General features: G+C 41.4%; 1 protein-coding gene across 3 annotated transcripts in view; it reads right to left on the bottom strand.

Moving 5' to 3' along the window:
• Window positions 1-10,993, bottom strand: part of AFG2A (AFG2 AAA ATPase homolog A) — a 621,949-nt gene that overhangs the window by 115,604 nt on the left and 495,352 nt on the right. The gene's annotated exons all lie outside the window — the stretch shown is intronic.

Here is a 10,993-nt window from a genome sequence, read left to right as displayed (position 1 = left end):
TGGAAAGCCGTAACATTGTACATAGGTGAGCTGTGGGATGCCTGTGGAAGCTGGAAATCACTGAAGTAGACACCACTTCTCCAGTGAAGTGAGAAAGAAGTCGCTCTCCCGACCAGACACTATAACATAGGAATCAAGGTCAACTTCAAATCTGCCTGTTTGTCTCTGTTTTAGATCTAATTACTATTTAGCTCTCACCTGCAGAGCACTAGACTGAGAGACCCAGGGATTGTGGAATTGTAGTTTCTTCACAGAAATTGTCAATTCTCATACTACAGACATTGGTCATGTATTAACTTGTGCAGTGTCATGCGGCTTGCCTCATGTTTGAACACAAACAGAAACTTCTGACAAAAAATTGTCTCTACTATAGGCTGTGTGTACAGGGAAACACATGACTCCATGAAACTACACGATTAATCCCCAATCCTATACAAGTGAAAATTCAATCTGTGCGTACAATGCATTCTCTTTCAGGGCTTTGGGAGACACATTTATTATATATTGTCACCACTACCCAAGAATTAACATAGCTATAAGCTAACTAAATTTCCAGCATGTTTTGGGTTGTGGAGCATATAAAACCACCCAAGCCCACACAAGCAATCATGAGCAGACATAATTCATGCACTATCTGGATGGAAAAAAAAAGCAGGCCTCCAGAAAGGCATGGCAGTAGTGTCAACCACAAAGCCACATGACTACAATCATGGAAATAAAATAACTATCTGCAATACAAGAGAGCTGCACTGGAGAAAGAATGCCACTTGGTGTGGTAAAAGTAGAAAACAATCACCAAACCCCCCCAATCAGCCAATCATCCGGCCGGGTCGGAGGGGTCATGGGCGGCACAGTCCCACCCCCCATCTGTCAGTCAGGGCCCGCACTTACACCATCTCCTGGGTAGCGCTCAGGGCGGTGGGCGTTTCCTCCCTCGGTTTTCCAACGGCTTCTCTCCGGGCATTTACTCCCTCGGTTCCCCAGCAGCTTCTCTCTGGGGTGTGGGCATTTCCTCCCATGGTTCCCCAACAACTTCTCTCCGGGCTTCGGGCCTTTACTCCCACGTTTCCCAGTGGCTTCTCTCCGGGCTGCGGGCGTTTCCTCCCTCGGTTCCCCAGGGTCTCCTCCCTCCTCCTCCTGGCGACCAATAAGATCTCATCTCCTTTCGGCCAATCGGGTGACGGGTCTCATGGCCCTCTTCCTGATTGGCCAGGAAAAGAATTAGCATGAAAATAACAAAAAATAATTCGCTATTGCCACACAACTGGGCTTCAAAAAAAACACCCCCTCCATTGGAATCCATACATCCGGTGCCCTGCATGTAGATCAGGGGGTCAGATGCATGGATGGGGGGGCGGCGCCCGTGCGCCTCTAATGGACTCAGGATGTCTGAGCTCTACACTCATTTGCTCTCTAGAGATGCAAAGCCAGCAAGAAAGGTACTGCAGTATCTACACTAAAGAGCTCTAAAGGTATTTATGTTGCTGAACCAGAAATTTGTAGTTTTCAACAGAAAATCAGTAAGTATAAAATCCAAAAAAAGTGTTTTTTTGGGTAGAAGGATTAGAACACCTGTCAGTTTTTTTATTGCTGTCTGTGCCTCACATTAGGGCGATACATCCTCTTTATTTGTCCACCTTACTATTATCCCTTAGAGCGAAAGGAAAATAAAGGTTTCTAATTTTGGGTTGTCACCAGAACAGGAAAAGAGGGAAATCTTCCAGTGGGGACTACCAAGTAATTCCTCACTTCAGAGGGATGTTCCCACACGTCACGTTTTGGCTAAGTGAAGGGAATTCTCCCCAATGAGACAGATGACAAAAAAAAAAAAACTAAATAAATCTAGGTCATCACCCTTCCTTAGGCCCCTTTCAAATGACCATTCCGAGAAGGTCAACCTGTCAGTTTTTCTGGTGGACCCGATCGAACCCTCCATTCATCCCCTATGGACTGGCGGGTGTAAGTGGACTACACCCGCCTACCTCCGATCCAGTCCCCTAACAACAAACAGGAGGGGATCCATTCTCCTCCATGTAGGTGGGTCGGATCTGAGGGTAGTCGGGTGTAAATAGACAGCAGAGTATGTTTACACCCGACCGCCCATAGAGCAGAGTGGGGTCTGTCTGTGTGCACACTGCATAAACAGAGCAGGCATGGATCTGTCATTCTCCCACTCTGCTCTAATCAGGAGGGGATCAGCGAACAGATCCTCTGCTGATCAAAGTGGAAAGGACCTTACTCTATCCAAGATAAAAAAAGTTTTGCCTTTAGTTCTACTTTAAATATCACAACATGATGATAATTGAGCAATTGTGTAAAGATACAGAAAGCAAGCTCAGAGAATATGTAGCCTGGGTTCCAATAAAGCTAGTCTGTATCTTAACAAGATCTCTTGACTGTCCTGGATCAGACCTGCTGAGTGGCCTTAGAGAACCGGTAGTGAATCATCTTGCTCAGCTTAGGTTTATTGTGTAACATTATAATCATATTTAATCCTTGCTTAACACAATCACCTTAGTATTGTGTTTCAGACTCCACAACAAGCTGGGAAAGTTTAAACCGTGGACGATAGAGGTATCCAAAAGTTAGCCTATGGTTATTGACTTGGATTTGCTGCTTAACGCTATTAGGCCCAAACTTCTTTTCACTAATCTATGTATACACATGTGTAAATAGTGTCTTTTAGCATTATGCTTACAAAAGCATTGTTGTTTCATTGCCATCATTCTATTTTAGCCACACAAAAAGAGAGCAGGCCTTGCACAGAGAAAATGGGATGTATCGTAATAGTACATTATTTCTTTCACTATAGCCATTTCTGAATGGCAATCATGGGGACAAAGATTACAGTGTTTTCATGGTTATTAATAATCTCTATGCAAATGCTACTCTTACCTACAGTGCAGAAGCAGAAATGAAAAAGACGCAAGGAAAGCCATAAGCTATAATGAAAAACAAAAGAGTAACGTAAACTTAATTCACAGAAAATGTCATGCATAATTTGTAAAGCATTTAAATGGAACAAATGCTGAAATCTATTTTCGTGCAAACGCAAGAGGCATACAACTTTATCAAGATATTTCTGTCTTTGTTTTCATTAAGGAAATTCTCACTTTCATGTTCACAATGAAGGAAGAGCTGTGGGGAATAAGAATAAACATGCTTATGTAATGCCTTGCACAGGGCTGCCAAAAGCCAGCCAGTGTATAGGAGGAGGAGGAGGGCAGGCTCTAGCAAGTCGTTGGAACCAGACCATTGAGTTGAGGAGATCCTTTTCATCACCTCCTTCCTTTCAGCGCGAGAAAAAAAAAAGTCTTAAGGAACAGCCAGATGCAGTTACCAAGGAAGCCCCTTGAATGTGAAACATAGGTAATAGTGCCAAAAAATAGCAAAACAGCCTCACGCTTTCAAAATAGAATGTATAGAAGGGGAAACATAGAATGAGATTTGCATTACTGACGGAGAAGGCTGAATTATTTTAAAATACATTTTTGGTTTTCTCCCACAAAAGATGCCATGGTGTGAGTCAAGTGAATGCAAATGAGTTCTTTATAATGAGAACTCAACCAACTATACTTCGGCTGCATGTTTATGAGTTTCCCCATTCACTAATGGTTGCAATTTACATAGTCATGGGGGTTAGGAAAGTCAATAAGAGCAGTAACAAAATATCACTAGAGCTGGCTTCAGTATTAAATTATATGTACCTCTTGCCATAGCTCGAAACTGTCCTTGATTTTGAACAAAGTCCCTCTGTCCCTCTTTCCTCCTTATTTGTCCCTCATTTTGGTCTGGTCTATATAGTTGTATAAAAAAAATCACGATTTATCTTTTCAAAGGTGTTTTACGGTTCCAAACATTTCATCTAATTTCTCAATTGCTGCTTTTGTAAATTTTAAAAGCCAGTATAAAAGAATAGTAGTGGTAAAAAAAAAGTGCTTGTGGATTTAATTAATCAATCTTTTTTGTATAATTCTCCTTTAAGGAGGTGTGGCAGGGTGTGTGTCCTATGCCTACATACTTTTGTCAATAGGTGTCCCTCGTTCCCATCTCAAAATGTTGGGAGGTATGCTCTTAGTGTCTGAGAATATTTCATGTGGGCTTATTAGGGCAGCACAGTACAGAACCAATCAAAATGCATGTCAACTAAATCAGATTGGCTGCTACACATTGAGCTTCATGACTTGCTCTTCATGCTGTCATGCTGAATTAACATTATGATGTGTATATATATATATATATATATATATATATATATATATATCTCAAAACCTTCCAATTGATTGCTAGGAAAATCTCAAGTGCAAACAGTGAGACAAATTTACTGACAAAGTATATGTATCCCACAGAGTGTTGCACAAAATCACAATTGGGAACTGCATATGTGGTGAAAGTGGGAACATGCTGAATACATAAAGGTGGATTTTCTAAAGGCAAATGGACTTTGCAAGTGCAGTTGCACTCATTTTTTGTGGTAATGTACATATGGTAAAAGCTTCAATTTGTAAAGAATGCCCAATCAGGTGCAAGGAAAATTAAAAAGAAAAAGTTTTGCTTGCACATGATTGGATGATGGAAATTGGCAGAAACAAAAAATAAGAAAATACAGTTGTGTTCATAAGTTTACATACCCTGGCAGAATTTATGATTTCTTAGCCATGTTTCAGAGAATATGAGTAACACAAAAATGTTTCTTTCACTCATGGTTAGTGTTTGGCTGAAGCCATTTATTATCAATCAACTGTGTTTACTCTTTTTAAATCATAATCACAAGAGAAACTACCCAAATGTCCCTGATCAAAAGTTTACATACCCCAGTTCTTAATACCGTGTATTGCCCCCTTTAACATCAATGCCAGCTTGAATTCTTTTGTGGTATTTGTGGATGAGGCTCTTTATCTTCTCAGATGGTAATCCTGCCCATTCCTCTTGGCAAAAAGCCTCCAGTTCCCGTAAAATCTTGGGCTGTCTTCCATGAACTGCACGTTTGAGATCTCCCCAGAGTGGCTCAATGATATTGAGGTCAGGAGACTGAGATGGCCACTCCAGAACCTTCACTTTATTCTGATGTAGCCAATGACAGGTCGACTTGGCCTTGTGTTTTGGATCATTGTCATCTTGGAATGTCCAAATACATCCCATGCGCAGCTTCCTGACTGATGAATGCAAATGTTCCTCCAGTATTTTTTGATAACATACTGCATTCATCTTGCCATCAATTTTGACCAAATTTCCTGTGCCTTTGTAGCTCACACATCCCCAAAACATCAGCGATCCACCTCCGTGTTTCACAGTAGGAATGATGTACCTTTCATCATAGGACTTGTTGACTCCTCTCCAAATGAAGCGTTCATGGTTGTGGCCAAAAAGCTCAATTTTGGACTCATCACTCCAAATTACTTTGTGCCAGAAGGTTTGAGGCTTGTCTTTGTGCTGTTTGACATATTGTGAGCGGGATACTTTGTGGCATTTGCGTAGTAATGGCTTTCTTCTGGTGACTCGACCATGCTGCCCATCTTTCTTTAAGTGCCTCCTTATTGTGCATCTTGAAACAGCCACACCACATGTTTTCAGCGAGTCCTGTATTTCACCTGAAGTTATTTGTGGGTTTTTTCTCTTTGCATCCCAAACAATTTTCCTGGCAGTTGTGGCTGAAATTTTTTGTTGGTCTACCTGACCATGGTTTTGTTTCAACAGAAACTTCTTGATTAGAGTTTGAACACTGCTGATTGGCATTTTCAGTTTATTGGATATCTTTTTATATCCCTTTGCTGTTTTATACAGTTCAACTACCTTTTCCCGCAGATCCTTTGACAATTCTTTTGCTTTCCCCATGACTCAGAATCCAGAAACATCAGTGCAGCACTGGATGAAAGATGCAAGTGTCTGTCAGGAGTCTAGAAACTCATTGAACTTTTATACACACACACTAATTACAAACAAACAGATCACAGGTGAGGGTGGTTACCTTTAATAGCCACTTGTGTGCTTGTTATCATGCCAGAATCACCAGGGTATATAAACTTTTGAACTTTTGATCAGGGTCATTTGGGTAGTTTCTGTTGTCATTATGATTTAAAAAGAGTAAACACAGTGGATTTATAATAAGTGGCTTCCACCAAACACTAACCATGAGTGAAAGAAAAGTTTTTGTGTTATCATTCATAAGCTCTGAAAAATGGCCAAGAAATCATAAATTCTGCCAGGGTATGTAAACTTATGAGCACAACTGTAAGTCCAACTGTACTTGCAGAATTCACAGTCTATTCAGTCTATTTACATTTAGAAAATCTACCGCATACAATACAAGGAGCTACAGTGTTTCCTGGAGCATCATAAGCTGAGGCCAGAAAATGTGGCAAAGTCCTACACAAATTAATATAAATGTTATACAGTATAGAAATGTTGGCACAATGTAACAGTCTATCTTAACATGTAACATAGGGAATGAGCTCAATAGTTAGCTTACTATAGCCATGTATTTTATTTATAATATACTGTTTTCATCCTTACTCACTGATGATTTCACCCAGCCTCTTTACTCACTTCCCGTCTACATGCACTTGCTGCAGTGTTGGTTCCACACCATTGGTCTAGACTGCCTTACTGATAGTGACAAGAATGGAGTATGCCTGCATGTGTGTTGGTACAGCCACTTTTAAGCCGGGTACACACTATTTTTTCTTTTTTTCATGCAATCCCGAAGGTTGCATGAAGAAAAACTGACAGCTCTGGTCAGGAGCCGATGTACTAACCATTCAAGGTTAGTACAGCGATCTCCCCTGCTGAGCTGTTATGTTCTGACCAGGGGACAGCCCCCCCACTAGAACACTCCGATCAGTGCTCTCTGCCATTGGCTGAGAGTGCTGATCGGGATTTGGATGGCTGCTGGCTTTCCAGCATGTACATCTGACAGAAGCTTCTGTTGGACAGACCAAAATACACACAGGCAGAATGTCGGCCGGTATTTTTTGTACTGCCAAATGTCTCCCGACATTCTGCCCATGTGTATGGGGCTTTAGTGTCCACCAGGGGCTCAGCGTAACAACGCAGAAGCATAATTGGGAGAGTGTCGTCACCACACAACAGGAAGTAACTGAGCAAGGACCTTTATTGCGGGAACACTAGATGTTCTTTTAATGGAAGCTGCATTTTTAATAAAATTAAAAATAACCATTGAAATTATATTAGCATGTTACAGTTTCATAGTTTTAGTGATTGTGTTCAAGTATGAGTTTGTACCTTCTTTTGTGATGTAGGGAATATTAATAACTGTAGAAAAAAAAAATTCTAACATTTTGGACAGATGAGATCTATGCATGTACCAACTGATACAAGGTATCTGAAATGTTTTTTTTGTTATTTTCGTTTTTTTGTTTTTCTGAGCCTTTATGTATATAAAAAGCATTGCAGCCCATGTAACTGCAGTGTGCTACATTCTTTTGAAAAGATCCCAGCTATGGCAATTACCTAACAACACCCATGAATAAAAATGACATGTAAAATGTTACAGCTAGCATATGGGAACATATTGCTGTAGTACCATAACATAAAAAACATTTTCAGACTGAAATTCTGCAAACTCTGTCTCACTGAACTATTTTGAGCTACCAGAAGTGGCACCCACAATGAGCAATCTTCTTACTGTAAGCTAACCTAAGTGTCTTCCATCAGTCCATGTACTATAATTACAAGCCTGATATGTACAGTACCTTTAACTAGTATGCTGAAGAAATCCATAAGTGAAGCAAAGGGGATGTTCATATTATTTATGTACCTTGTGGTCTTCAACTGATTACTATTGTCCATCTAACTGATGAAGAAAAAAGTCACTACGTAGCTATGTAATCCAAAATTGTACATTATACCTGAAGTGCTTATAAACTAGCATTTTTTCTACATATGTAAATGTACGAGATACAGCAACTATACTTGTTAGAGTAACTAAGCTTATCATATAACATTAGTAGATGTCAGCCAATGTCCACCCAGCCCACAGAGGCTGCAACAAACAGTTTACACACATGGTTTTCTAATCATCCAGTTATGTGACCCCACCATATGAAATTCCTCAAAACTTGAGTCTTGTCCCAAAATAACAGATGTTGTATGTAATGAAAATATCAATTACTTACAATCCCTCAAGTTCATTAACATTAAAATAGGGATTTTTTTCTGAAATTCCAAGAAATGCAAAGGAAAAGAGAGTGTGAGTGATTAGACCTAATGTAGCTAATACATTCAATAAAAAACAAAATCCTATTAGTGCAAATAAATGGTGAAAAAAAAAAAAAAAATATATATATATATATATATATATATATATATATATATATATATATATATAAAATATATAAAAAAATAATGAATATCAGTGAGAGATACCACAAAATACCCTCCCACCTGGCTGCTGCTAACACAGATACCGTGTTCACTTCACATAAATGATAACAATAACAAAACAGTGCTGCGCTGCCTAAATAACACACTAAAATTGCTAAATGTTCATATTCAAAGGAATAAGTGATCGACTTGCAAAGAATAGCAAGATACAAGGTGCACAATCAATTATTCACATGAAGGGGATTAGGAATCTTCCCCCCTCAAAGTGTTCCCTAAATTGGGATAATACACACAACAAAAAAATATATTCAAGTCTCTAGGGAATTGAGAAACTTTTTCTCCTCCAATGTGGGCTCGGACAGTGACCCCCTGATGGTCTGGGAAGCACACAAGTGCACTATTAGAGGAATTCTAATAAAAATTGGCACCCGTCTCAAGAAGGCAAGGATTCAGCAAACTCTTGACCTCTTAGAAAAAATTAGGGTATTAGAGTCCATGCATAAGCAATCCCTGGCATCCCGAACACTTTTGGAACTAACAACCCTGAGAAACCAACTGAGATCCCTGGCGTTGGTCAGAGCTAAGGCAGTGATCGCAAAATGTAAACGCACTTTCTATGAACATAGCAACAAGTGTGGTAAATTGTTAGCGAGAGCCTTGAGAGCTCAAACTTTCATTCCTGAGCTTATGGGAGAAGGTGGTTCCAAGGTACACACCACAGAGGAGATGTGGACCAATTATACAAGTATTACACCTCATTGTACAACCTACCGCATCAATCATCAGACAGAGAAACGTTAATAGAAAGGGAGGCCATACGGGAGTATATCAGGCAAATCAAGTCAAATCTGGCCTTCCCCGGCTGCCTGATGAGGCTTTAGCAACTATGGAGGAACCACTATCGGGAGAGGAAGTAGCACTAGCCATGGCCCGTATGCAAAATGGTAAAGCCCCGGGCCCAGATGGGTATTCCCTGGCATACTATAAGACATTCGGCGATATCCTGACACCGCATTTTCTAGCGGCCTATAACGACGCTGGAGAGGGGGCGAGTCTCCCACAGGACTCACTACGGGCCTTCATTTCTGTAATACCCAAGGAGGATAAGGACCCTTTGCTCTGCCAAAACTATAGGCCTATATCCCTCCTTAATGTAAATCTAAAGATCTTTACCAAGGTCCTCTCCATGCGGTTATCGGAGTGGATTCCATCGCTCATCCACTCGGATCAGGTCGGTTTTGTGCCCTCCAGAGAGGCGAGGGATAACACCATGAAAGCAATTAACCTTATTCACGCAGCCAATACGCAGGGAACCCCGATGCTGCTTCTTTCAACTGACATCGAAAAGGCGTTCGATAGGGTGAACTGGCCCTTTCTGGTCGAGACCCTTTGTCACATAGGGGTAGGACAGCGGATGATGCACTGCATGTTAGCTATATATTCCAGGCCCTCGGCCCAGGTGAAGGTAAATGGTCAGCTCTCCTCCCCCTTTGCTATTGCTAACGGGACAAGGCAGGGTTGCCCCATGTCCCCTTTGATATTCATCCTATCCTTGGAGCCTTTTCTCTGTATGGTGAGGGACAACTCTAATATATCGGGGGATCCATCTGAGTGACTCCCTGTCTCCCAAAATAGCAGCCTTCGCTGATGACCTGCTTTTTTTTATATCTAACCCCCTAGTTTCCATACCTAATCTGATGTCAGAATTACGGAAATACGGTAGGTTGTCTTACTTTAAGGTCAACTTCCAAAAATCGGAGGCTTTAAATGTCTCCATGCCGAATTCCTTGTCCAAGCTGCTGCAAGCAGATTTCCCCTTTAAGTGGGCGACCTTCTGCATCAAATATTTGGGCATCCGTCTACCAAAGAAGTTGGAAGACGTCTTCCCTCTCAACTTTCCTCCCCTGTTAGGAGATATCAAAAAAGACATGCAGCAGCGGCAGACGGGCATGTTCTCCTGGTTTGGTAGATGTAGTATAGTAAAAATGAACGTTATGCCCCGACTATTATACCACCTTCAGACCCTCCCCGTCAGGATTCCGAACGCTTTCCTTAGAGCAGCGAATCGAGCGTTGGTCATGTTCATTTGGGCTCGGAAAACCCCGCGGCTAGCCCAGTCAATTTTGCGTTTACCAAAAATGCTCGGGGGAATAGCTCTCCCAGATGTGGCCCTTTATCACTCAGCCTGCCACTTGACAAGAATCATTGATTGGTGTTGTCATGGGACACTAAAACAATGGATCCAAATAGAGTGATGTATGACGGGAGTGGATTTGGAGGGATTGCCTTGGTGCCAGAAGAACCTATCAGCACATATAAAGGACCATCCTACAGTAGGAGAGACATGGCGATTGGCCCAAAAAATCTTTCGCGAGCACTCGATCGCGCCCTCCCCCTCACCACTTACCCCAGTAACTGGGAATCCTGCTTTTAGCCCAGGAATGAATGAACCCAGATTCCAAGATCTAAAGGGGAGTAACAGATATCAACTTCGCCACTTCATCAGGAATAGGAAGTGGATGGCCAGGGAGGACATAATGGATGACACCCTTTTGTCGAGCCTCTCCTTCTGGCAAAAGCTTCAATTAGCTCACTTTCTTAGATCACAGCCTCCTCCGGCGCCTTTCTTGAGAGCCTTGACAGCTTTTGA

The sequence above is a fragment of the Aquarana catesbeiana genome, linkage group LG01 (assembly GCF_042186555.1).
Source record: "Aquarana catesbeiana isolate 2022-GZ linkage group LG01, ASM4218655v1, whole genome shotgun sequence".
NCBI lineage: Eukaryota > Metazoa > Chordata > Amphibia > Anura > Ranidae > Aquarana > Aquarana catesbeiana.
This window is presented reverse-complemented; position numbering and strand designations above follow the sequence as displayed.